Raw genomic sequence first — 12595 nt, 5'->3', positions numbered from 1 at the left:
ATTCTGATAGACTCTAGCTGGTTATCAGATGACCCTATTTCCCCTTTTATGAGATTCAGAAAAAGTGATTGGACTGCTAATGAGTTTTGCCATCTCTATTCTTGACAGACCAAAAACATCTGTGAAATAAATTTAAAATTCCTTCCACTTTACTTTCCTATTTAGAGAAGACTGGTAATTGGATGGACAGATTTAAAGTAGATTCAGCCACCACTTTTGACGTGAAGGAATTTGTCCATAAAAGAAAAAAATGCTCTTGTGGAAACTGTATAAAACTCATTATGCAGTAACGTCTGTAGTTCAGACATCCTTCTAATTGAGGTGAATGCAGCTAAAATGTTTTCAAACATAGGTGTTTAAGGTCCAGGGAATTAAAAGGCTCAAAGACAGATACTTTTGATTTTTTGGTTGCAAATTTAAGGTCCCAAACTGACTTAAAAGATGCTCAGGAAACTTATGGTTTAGTATCAGTTTCAAATACTATTTAACAACTGCACTGGTAGCAACACACAGTTCAACAGGCAAACAGGAAGCTATGGCGAGGAGTTATAACTTACAAAAGAGTAGGAAAAACCAATTTTATTCAAAGAAATGTTAAATACTGTAATAATGGTGAAGAAGCAGTAGTTGTGTGAGCAAACCTCTTTTGGTAATAGTACAAAACACTGACCATTGGAGAGGTAAGATTTCCATTATTAGGCCTTTGAAATCTTTCAGACCCCATAACACTTCAATAAAAAGATCATTATCATCATCATCATTATCAACCCCCTTTCTCCCATTTTCTATGTGTAGTAGAGGTATGTCATATCAACTGTCACCATTTCTTGATTTAGTACCACTCTCCTACCTGCTTCAATAGTCATACCTGACTATCGCAGGTCTTTTCTTAACCAATCCATCCACCTCTATGCTGTATGCCCTCATTTCCTTTTGCCTTCTTCTTGTCTGTCTGAAATGTTCTACATCAGATTCTCATCTGCTTTTTAGTACATGTATCTGAACCACCCTAAAATGTTCTCGTTGACCTTCTCTGTAACAGGAGCTACTCTGGCTTCTGCTCTGATGTCCTCATTTCGTTACCTGTGCCTCAGTGTGAATCCTACCACCCATCTCAGGCATTCCATCTCTGTCGCCTCTAGCCTTATCAGCTGCTCTGCCTCTACTGCCCAGATCTCTGTACCACATAATAGTACTGGTCGCAGCACTATTTTGTACACCTTACTTTTCAGCTTCTTTGACATTCTTATGTCACACACTACCCCTGGGTCACTCTGTGCCAGCTGCCTGCAGCCCCCCTGATTCTAGCTTTAACCTCCTCGTTCAGACTTCCTTTCTTGTCAACTACCCCTCCCAGATACTTGAAGCTGTTAACCTGTTCCACTATCTTCCCTTCTGTCTCATTTCCCACCTTCTTCTGATTTCACCCATTTGCTGTGATTATAACTATCATATATGTATTCAGTCTCATCTCATGTGCTTTCAGTTTTGCATTACATTCCCCCTTCCCTTGCTGAAGTTCTTCCTCACAGCCTGCCTGCAATGGCACATTATCTGAATACACCAGCTTTGTTGATCTGTCCTCTTTAAACTGTTTGCTAATGTAGTCTATCACCAGTAACAGCAACAGTAGCAGCAGTGAGCTCAGAGTTGAACCCTGATGCATGTCCACTCCCACTGGGAACTCCTATGTGAGACAGAACATTGATTGTACTTGAGTTATTTGGTCCTTGTATGCAGCCTGCATTAATTCTACCAATGTTTCTGGGACTTTAAACCACTATATGTCTTCCCAAATCAGCTTTATTGGGACCTTGTCATATGCTTTTCTCCAAGTAAATGAATGTCTAGTTGGACTCTTTCCTTGTCTCTCTTTTTCTCAGCTATATGTCTCACTGAAACATTAGGCAAGTGATGCTGCATTCTAATTTGAATCCAAACTGCTCCTTTCCCATTTTAATCTCTACTATTCTGCATTTTCATTTATTAGTCACCCTCTCCAGAACTTTCATGCAGTGTGACACGAGTATGACACCTTTGCACAGCCCACAGTTGTGGAAGTCCCCTTTATTCTTGTACAGTGGCACTAGTATGCTTCTTCAGTCATGTAGGATACACTTTTATCTCCATACTGCTATGAGTCATTTTCCCCTATCTCACCCAACATCTTGATCATATCTGCTGTGAGCTCATCTGAGGCTGCTGCTTTCACTGACTTTATTTTCCTTAGTGCCATTCTTACTTCTTCAAAGGTGGGCTCCTCCACTTCTCTCATCATAGGTTATGCCTGTGACAATACAGCTTCTGTTGGGTTTTCTTTACTCAGAAGCTGCTGGAAGTGTTCGTTATATCTGCCTTTGTTGTCCTGTGGACTGGTGAGCAGTCTTTTGCTGACATCCCTTACGAAGGGTGTCTATCTTCTTTATCTTTAAGTCTTTTCCTTGCAACCTGATAGCTTTTCTTTCTGCAATCTACCAAATTACTTTCCAGAAGCTGGTAGAGTGTCTCTGATGCCTTGTTCTTTGCTGCTGCAACTACTCTCTTACTCTCTCTTTGTAAGCCAAAAAATGTATAGGAAAAAAAGAACCCTGGTTGATCAAGTGCACTCTCAAGCACAAACTCAAAGTCATATAAAAAGAAACTGGGTGCACACCAAGGTAGAACACAAACACTTTAATGAAACAAGAATGCTAAAGCAATGGTAAGCGCTTTCACTACCATCAAGGTAGCTTCATCAGACCTAATTAAAACAGTCTTCCCTCCACTATTCAAATGCAAACCATCCGATCAGGAACCAAGAAACAAATCACCTATTACTTAAAGCTGCAATACACCTTATTAAACCTTATTTGTTAGCACACATATAAATAGAATAAATATATATATATATATATATATATATATATATATATATATATATATATATATATCTCAAAAGATACACATTTTTCAAACAAAAATATAAAAAATATAAAATAAAATAAACAGGTAATAAAATGCAATAATACATCAAATTTTAGGGGGCGAGATTTCAATGGGGGGTTTAAGGGATACACACACATTGATACCTGGAAACTTATCTGCATCTAACCATATAATCCACTGTTGCTCTCTTCATTCTGTGAAATTCTTGATATCACCCCCTCTAATATTCATAGCTATAATCTCTAAAACTAAAAATCTAAAACTATGCTCATCACCCTTGTCTATTACATGTTGCCCAAATGCACTGTTAGCCTTCTTGTTCCTCACATCCCCTAAGTGTTCTAAGATGCATTCTTTCAGGCGCCTACAGAGTATACAAAACACACTGAGAAATAAGAAAAATAAATCGCATCTTTTGTATTGCAATCAGCATACAAAGATGTCTTTATAATGAACCCTTTCTGTGGATGTTCAAAATGATTGCCTGTATGTATAAACTTACAGGCTTTGCAATGTCTACACGAAAAGGACCCTTCTCTGTGTGATGGTGGTGTATATCCTTTGTTGGCACTCTTATAGTATAACTGTCTCTTTACTGACTTACTGTTTCTAAAACTGAAATAAGGGTCATCCCCAAACAACCCTCTAAACTTCTCATCCATACTTAATATACCCCAGTTCTTCTTGACAATGTCACAGCTTATTGACATTACTACTATATGTCAGGGTTAACCTAGTTATACTATTTCTATGAGACCTCTCTCTATCAATGAGAGTATTTTCACATCTATCTGAAAAATAGGGGCAACCTCTGGTCCCTCTTTCTTCAAGGGCTTCAGAAATCAGGGCATCCACCTCATTCACCTTATACCCTCTTTGTAAAAAAACTAATCCTTAATTCTTGTAATGCTGGCTTCATATCTATGTCATTATTATGTAATCTCATTATTCTTACTGCTTGACCTTTCTCTATGTTTTTATAGGCATGACGGGAATGCATAATCCCTTTGTGTAAAAAAGCATTCCTCTTACATGGCCTTTTATATATAAAAGTCCTACCATCACCAAATAAACTTTTACTGAATTTAACATCTAAAAATTCTATAACATCAGATGAATAATTATAACTAAATTTTAAAAATGGCGTAGTGGTGTGTAAGTAGTCTACAAAACGTATGGCCTCTTCAGCAGGTCCATCCCACAAGACAAAAATATCATTCACAAAAATATCATTCTCTTATAAGTCAAAATGTATCTAGAAAATACATTATGCATAATATTCTCCTGTTCCCATTGCACTAAGGCCAGGTTGGCATAGATGTTCACACAAAATACATTGTTTCTAAAATCAATTCTAATAAACTACACACCAAACTAATACTTTTATTGTCTAAACCTGTTTTGCTTGACAGAAAGATTCTAGTGCTCTGTATCCCCCAATCATTGAGAATAACAAGGAACAAAGAGTTCACATCTAAAGTTAGAAAAATCAACTTAGTCTTATCTTGGACATTTTTATTTCCTTTACAGCTAGAAACTTGCAAGCTAACCCTGAAAATACTGTACAGTATTCAACTTTCTGTAGCAATAACGAAAAAAGAAAGCTAGCGGCCGTAAAAGATCAGTAGCTGTAAAGTGCCACCCACATGCATAAAATGTCAGGTGATCAGCAAATGACTATATAAAGCATTGGGTTTTCTTAACATGCATCTTGATAAAGCCTGATATTAACCAGGCGAAAGCGCTCGATTTTATTTGGATTGCTGTTCGTTTTTTCATCTTTGTCACGTCTATTAAAGACAGTTTTCAGTATACTTCGTTGGTCGGTGGTCTTTTACTGTGGAATTATCTCATTTCTTGGTTTTGTGACTAACTGCGACTTTGCGTTTAGTCTTATCTTGCACTTGCTTCACAACAGGGAATAACTCAAGTCAACAAATCTTTTGTATCCTTCAATATTGTAGTAGTGGAATTAACAAAAAGGACGTAACATTTTCTCCACATAAATGGAGAGTGGTTCTGTGGCCCACCCTCTACTGGACACTATAGGATGCATGGATAGGTCAACAACATTTCTGTGGACTTTGGGGAGGCCATAATAACTCAGTATAATCGGAAATTCAACAGAGAAATACTTAAAAAGATCTTCATCAATAACTTTGGTCATGCACATATCAAAAAGAAATCAAGTCTTTCCATAATCCCCCTCAACCTGTCCCCTATTCAACTGAACATAGGTTTCACAGTCAGACAGTAAATCCATCATATTATGCAAACAGTGAGTCTTGTCTAGCACAACAATACTTCCCCCTTTATCAGAGGGACATATTTCTATTGAAGAAAGTTCTTTTAACTGTATCAATGCACGATGTTCATCTTCATTCAAATTAAATCTGCTGTTATTAAAACCATTCTCATAAATTAAACAAACCTCTTTCTCACAAGTCTATTTGCCCCAATTTTTCAGATAGATGTGAAAATACTCTCATTGATAGAGAGAGGTCTCATAGAAATAGTGTGACTAGGTTAACCCTGACATAGCAGTAATGTCAATAAGATATGTGACACTGTCACAAAGAACTTGGGTATATTAAATATGGATGAGAAGTTTAGAGGGTTGATTGGGAATTACCTTGATTTCAGTTTTAGAAACAGTAAGTCACTAAAGAGACAGTTATGCTATAAGAGTGCCAGCAAAGGATATGCACCACCATCACACAGAGAGGGGACCTTTTCATGTAGACATTGCAAATCCTGTAAGTTTATACACACTGGCAATCATTCTGAACATCCACAGAAATGGTTCATTATAGAGACATCTTTGTATGCTGATTGTAATACAAAAGATGTGATTTATTTTTCTTATTGCTCAGTGTGTTTTGTATACTATGTAGGGAAGACCAATAGGCACCTGAAAGAACGTATCTTAGAACACGTAGGGGATGTGAGGAACAAGACGGCTAACAGGGCAACATGTAATAGAGAAGGGTGATGAGCATAGTTTTAGATTTTTAGTTTTAGAGATTATAACTATGAACATTAGAGGGACTGATGTCAATAATTTTGCAGAAGGAAGGGAGCAACAGTGGATTATACGGTTAGATGCAGATAAGTTTCCAGGCATCAATGAGCATGTATCCCTGAAACCCCACTCAAAATCTTGCCCCTAAAACATTGATGTATTATTGCATTTTATTACGTGTTTATTTTATTTTATATTTTTGGTTGAAAAACATGTATATCTTTTGAGATATATATTTATTCTACTTATGTGTATGCTAACAGATAACGTTTTAATAAGGTGTATTGCAACTTTAAGTAATAGGTGATTTGTTTTGTGGTTACTGATTGGATGGTTTGCATATAAATAGTTGTGGGAAGACTGTTTTAATTAGGTCTGATGAAGCTACCTTGATGGTAGTGAAAGAACTTACCATTGCTTTAGCATTCTTGTTTCATTAAAGTGTTTGTGCTCTACCATGGTGTGTACCCATTTTCTTTTTATCTCTCTCTCTTTGTAAGCCAACCAGTATGCCTTCTTAGCCTAGTCCATCTTTTCTATCTTCCACTTTTTCTGTACTCTTTCTTTCTTAGATGACCTTCTGAACTTTTCCATTCCACCACCGGCTTTCCTTATGGACTTTATTTCCATACTTGGCACAGGTGCATATCTGTTCTGTTGTCCTCACACATGCTGTTTTGAGATGCTGACATTCTTCTTAAACTCCACCAATTTCTTCTTCTTCCTAAAGTGCTAGATACACAAGTAATTCCTTTAACTCTTGTGCATTCTCTCCAGTTAAAAAAAAAAGATGGCTGTGAGGAATTAGTTTGCCATCTGCCATGCTATAAGGTAAGAGCTTTTGGATTTGGATAGAGTACATTGCCCTCCTGCTGTTACAGAAGCTTGCTGTGGAGCGCTAGTGCCAAGTGATGAAGCAAGACAAGTGTTGGGTAAATCAAGGCTGTCGTGTTCACTATAGCTGTGTCAGAATAAGGTCTGCCTTTTCTCCTTTTACTTCTATAAGTTCTTTTGAGTATCACTGAGCCTAGCAAAACTGTATAGCAAAGTCCATAATTCCAAGGAACTGAAAATTAATTTATTGCTGAGGCAAATCAAGGTGAAAGTCCAGAACACAAGAGTGGCAGTTGATTGTTAGGTGAGGAGCAACTAGATCCATTTCTGAATATTCCACACACTTTTTTATGTCCAAAAAAATAAAAAAAACTCTCTGTCCAGTTTTCACATGTGAGAGATTTACACTCCTCTGCTTAGAGAATCAGTTATTGTACTCTGCTGGCTTGGAACATAAGTAGCTTGAAGAGTTAAGTTAATCTAAATTGTTGATCCTCAGGATAATTGTTGTTCCTCAGAAAATCACAAAAAATCTGCAAAGTTAACAGAGAGAGTACCTCTTTGTTTATGATGCACACCACTGTGGTGTTTGTTTTCTGCAACAATCTAAAGATAACATTTATACTGGTTTGTTTATCTATACATTCATTTATTTATTTATTTATCAAAGGGAATTGTCTACTTAAACCTCATGAAAAAGTTGTGTCAAAGATGCAAATCACAAATTATATAAAATATGAACAGTGTGTCACTTCTGAGGTAAAAGGGAAAGAGCACATTAAAATTTCAAGTGTATAATACAGATCCTTATGACTTTGAATTAAAGCATTATGGTTAGAGTTGGATTTCAGAGTTAGGGTTACAGTTTTAGGGTTAGGATTAAGGGTAAAAGTTTAGGGTACTACACTTAAGTGGTGATTATTACTCACAGTTATCAGACTTAACTTGCTTTCACATTCAAGAAAATAATATATTCATACAAGGTCTGCATGATAACTACAAGTAACCAACATCTCACCAAGGCATCAAAGCCTAAATATAATTTAAAAACATTAAAATACAGTGAAGAAGTCTGAATGATAATAGCAAAATTAAAATAACGTAATTAAAGAAAAAAAAAACAAAAACAAAAAAAAAACATTGTTATGGATTCGGGCAGAATACCTTAAAACAATGATATTTAGAAAGAGACCTCATTGCTACAAGCCCAATACCAAGGAAAGCAGCTGACACCAAACAACAAACTTCACACCCTTCAAGCTCTCCTCACTCTGGAGAATGTAGACATCTGTGCCATGACCGAGACTTGGTTTAAAGCCATAGAAAGTACTCTGGCAGTGTAGGGCTACATTGTCTTTCACAAATTTAGGCAAACAGCAGCACTGACTGGGGAAAAAGGTGGAGATCTCTCAATCTACATTAGCAACAAACATACCTCCATGTTGGTTAAACAGGATGATACTGTGGAGCTCATCCATGTGCACGTCACCACAGATAAAGTCCCTCGCCATAGATAGCTACAGGTCATCATCTATACTTCTAGTGTTTAACAACCCTTAACTAAACTTACTAGAGGAAATCACCATCCAACCAAACACCCTATTTATGGGTGACTTTACTCCTTTACAGACTGTTAAACTAACACTATTTCAAACTAACAGGCACAATGCTTCCTGGACTTGATTAACACAAACGCCCTGGAACAGATAGCGCGTGCTCCAAACAGAGGATCAAATATACTGGATCTAGTACTCAGCAACATGAGAGAATGTTGCAACCCATCCTCCATGTCACATCCTCACTGATAAGGTTGGATCACAAAACGGTTTCCTCTGAAGTAAAAATCAATCGGAAAAAACAGCTAACCAGTAACAGGAACTACTGTAAGGCATACTATATCCTGTTAAATGACAGACTGCCAAACTTCAAGACTACCCCTAACACTGAGACCACAGCTACCTATGCAGAATTATAAACGCAGTCTCTATACAACTATGTGAATGGTTGCATAGAGGCTGCCATATCTACCGGAAGTAAACATAAAACACTAAAAACAAGCCCCACTGCTAGAATCCTTCACTGATCAGGGTGACATATCAAATCTAATGGCTGATAAATAAAGCTCATCCTTTACCCCCAGCGGCACCAGGTAAAATCTCCTCCAACATACTACACCAACTATTAGCAGGGACCAGGTGCTGGTAGTACTCACAAGCCTAGAATACTCCTACATGGGTCATGACAACATCCCCACTTGTCTCCGGTACAGTCTAAACATGACCTGTCAGGACCACTTGAGGCACTCTTCAACTACAGCCTTAAAACAGCCTACATTCCAAGTGAATGGAGGACCACAACAATCATTCTCATCCACAAGACTGACCACCAAGTGACCCAGGAAACTACAGACCTTTCAGACTAACAAGCCTAATATGTAAAGCTATGTAACAAATTATCATGGAAATTATAAATAAGGACACTGGCAACCTACACACATTGAAGCCACCTCAGTTCGGCTTTGTTAAAGGAAGGTCATGCCTACTTAACTTTGTAGACTACTTTGAGAGGGTCACCAAGGCAATCAGTGAGGGTAAAACAGTGCATACTGCATATACTGACCTAGCCAAGGCATTTTACAGTACCCCACTCAGGCACTGCTGTCAACCTGTCTGAGATACGTATAAATCCCTACATAACTTGCCAGATTGCTGGCTGGCTAGCAGACAGGACCCAAAAAGTCAAGATCAGTAAGACCACCTCCAGTAACAGACAGGTCACCAGCAGAGTACCTGAGGGCTCAACGCTAGGTCCACTACTATTTGGCATCCACTTCTCGGAAGTCAAGCCTAACATTCAAGGCCTCTGGCTCATCAAGTTCACAAATGACTGTAAACTGGGAGCTAGGCTTGTATAGGCCCCAGTGGATGTTAGCCTAGTAATAGCCTATGAACCTATAGGGCTGGAGCTGGAAAGGCAAGACAGTCTGCCAGAAATTTCTAGTAGAGTCCTGCCTGATAAAATGAGAGATCTATCCAGGAAAATGGACAATGGAGGATTCTATAGAAAGGCAAGACCTAGATTACACATGACCTGAATGTCAGTACCTACATCTTAAAGGCTGATATGATTGCCACTGGCAAGTCAAGAAGATTCTGTAGCACAGGGATAATATGGCTAGAGTGCGATGCAGCAGGCAAAAGTTTAACCACAGAATTCTACCCCATTGCAGTCAGATTAAATCACCCTCTGTGAGGTAAAATTTAAGAATTACAGCAATAGAAATGGAAAGACATAAATATATATATATAAATCACTTCTGATGGCTCTGAGGAAAGAATCAAGTGCTTTATCTTAGCAATATTCATTAAATGCAAAAAAAAGAAGCTATGCCTTACCAAAATGTTCCATCTGTGTTGTTCATCTTCTTTCATTAGTCACTGATAGGTTCGGTTCCAAGCCCTCGGAACCGAGTCGGCCTTATTACCAACCTTGCACCAGCCAAAAAAACTCTTGAGCTATGTCTCTTCCCAGAATGCACTTCTCCCTATTACCTCAGATCGAGTTTGCTATAGAAAAGGAAGCAAAGCCAAGGCCACTTCTGAGCAAATACCCTAGGGCACCACTTAGACCCACAGCATCCCCCAGGAGCCTTTGGAGGGGGAAGGAGGGTGGGAAGTGATGAATGAAAGAAGATGAATAACACAGATGGAATGTTATGGTAAGACATAACTTCTTTATCTGATGTTGTTAATCTTCTTAACATTCATCACTGATGGGACAGAATTCCAAGCCACCTTGGGGTCCATGGGTGGACCTTATGGAAGAACATTCCTGAGTACCACTGAGCCGAAGGCAGCTCTCCCTCTGGAGACTAAGTCCAACTTGTAATGATTGATAAAGGTATGAGGCTTAGCCCAAGTAGCTGCTACACAGATGTCATTCATGGAAGCCCTGGTATGGAATGCTATAGATGTTGCCATAGATCTAGTGGAGTGAGCTTTAACTTTTGGCATAGGTTCATTATTGAGGGAATAGATGAAACACATGCATTCCCTTAGCCATCTTGACAAAGTAACCTTGGAAACAGCCTCTCCCATTTTGGGTCCAGAAAAGGAGATGAAAAGCTGTTCAGATTTACAGATAGGTTTGGTCCTGTCTAGGTAAAATCTCAATTGTCTATGTACGTCTAAGGAGTGAAGGCAATACTCTCCTCTATTGGCAAAATTGGGAAAAAAAAGACGGGTAGATAAATGGTCTAGTTAATGGAGAATTCAGAAACAACTTTGGGAAGAAAGGATGGATTAATCTAAAGTGATACTCTGTCTTTATGAAAGACCAGATAGTGCCTCTTGATACACAATGCTTGCAGCTCTGAGACTCTTCTGGCAGTGGTAATGGCTACTAGGAACAAGGATTTCCAAGACAAAAACTTTAGGTCACACTTTGCAGCAGGTTCAAAGGGCTTTTGGGTCAAAGACTGAAAGACTAGAGTGAGGTTCCATAGTTCCACGGGCTGTCTGACAGGAGGCCTGATACAAGAGGTCCCCTTGTGGAAAGCATTGCAAAGGTGCAAAGAGATAAGAGGGGTGCCATCTATACCATTATGGAAATTGGAAATTGCTGCTAGATGCATTCGTACCATAAGAGGCAGAGGCTCCATTATTAAAAAACTTAGCCAAGTATTGAAGCACTGCAGTAACTGGAGCTGAATACGGGTCTAGCATGTTATCCTTGGACCAGACAGAGAACCTTTTCCATTTATCATGATATAGTCTTCTGGTGGATGGTTTGTGACAGGCCAGAATGATGTCTTGAACAGGCGTGGGGAGATTAGCTTGCATGGCAACTAGTGGAAGTGGAGAAACCAAGCTGTCAGCTTGAGATTGGACAGATTTGGGTGACTCAACCCTTGGGGGTGAGTAATCTGATCTGGTAGAGGGTCCAGAATCCACAGCAGGTATACCAGGTGAGATTGAAGGAAGGGGACCCAAACTTGTCGAGGTCAGAATGGGGCTATGAGGATCACCTTGCATCTCAACCAAAGAGCTTTCTTTAGAAATTGTGGGATCAGAGGGATGGGAGGATAAGCATAAAGAAGTCCTGTGGGCCATTCGTGGATCAAAGCGTCCCTCGGTGACTCCCCTTCCAGGGGAAGTAGGGTGAAATATCTGCTGCACTTGGTGTTTGATCGGGAAGCAAAAAGAAAGCAGCAAGGCTGGCCCCAGTGGCTGAAGATTACAGACACCACCTCGAGGTTGAGGGACCACTCATAAGGCATGAGGATACATCTGGTCAGTTTGTCTGCAATCATGTTGGAGCGCCCCAGGATAAGCGTTGCTATCAGAAAGTGGTTGGAGGGATGCTAAATTCTCATGGCTTCTCGACATAGGGGTAGGATTTGGTTCCTCCTTGCTTGTTCATATACCAGATCATTAACATATTGTCTGATTGAAATGCAATTGTCCCGAAAGGGAGAGCCGAATGGAAGGCCTGCAATGCTAACAGCACACATTGATATGGAGGTGAGCCTCTAAGGTGAACCATGTGCCTTGGACAGTCTTTCCCTGGAAATGGCCCCCCCACTCAATCAGAGAAGCATCCATGGTCACAATGGCTGTGGGCTGAGGAGGTTGAAATGGACGACTCCAAAGTTCTACGTCTGGCCTCATCCACCAAAGCAGGTCCTATTTGTAGGAGCTGGTTATTCAAATATGGTAATCAAGGGGGTGATAGTTTGGGAACCACTGACACAGAAGGAGGCACTGCAGAATCCGCATATGTAGCTTTGCTAGAGGCGTTATTGGGATTGATGCT

This window comes from Protopterus annectens, chromosome 4.part0 (genome assembly GCF_019279795.1).
Source record: "Protopterus annectens isolate FY-2018-M chromosome 4.part0, PAN1.0, whole genome shotgun sequence".
Taxonomy (NCBI): Eukaryota; Metazoa; Chordata; order Ceratodontiformes; family Protopteridae; genus Protopterus; species Protopterus annectens.
This window is presented reverse-complemented; position numbering follows the sequence as displayed.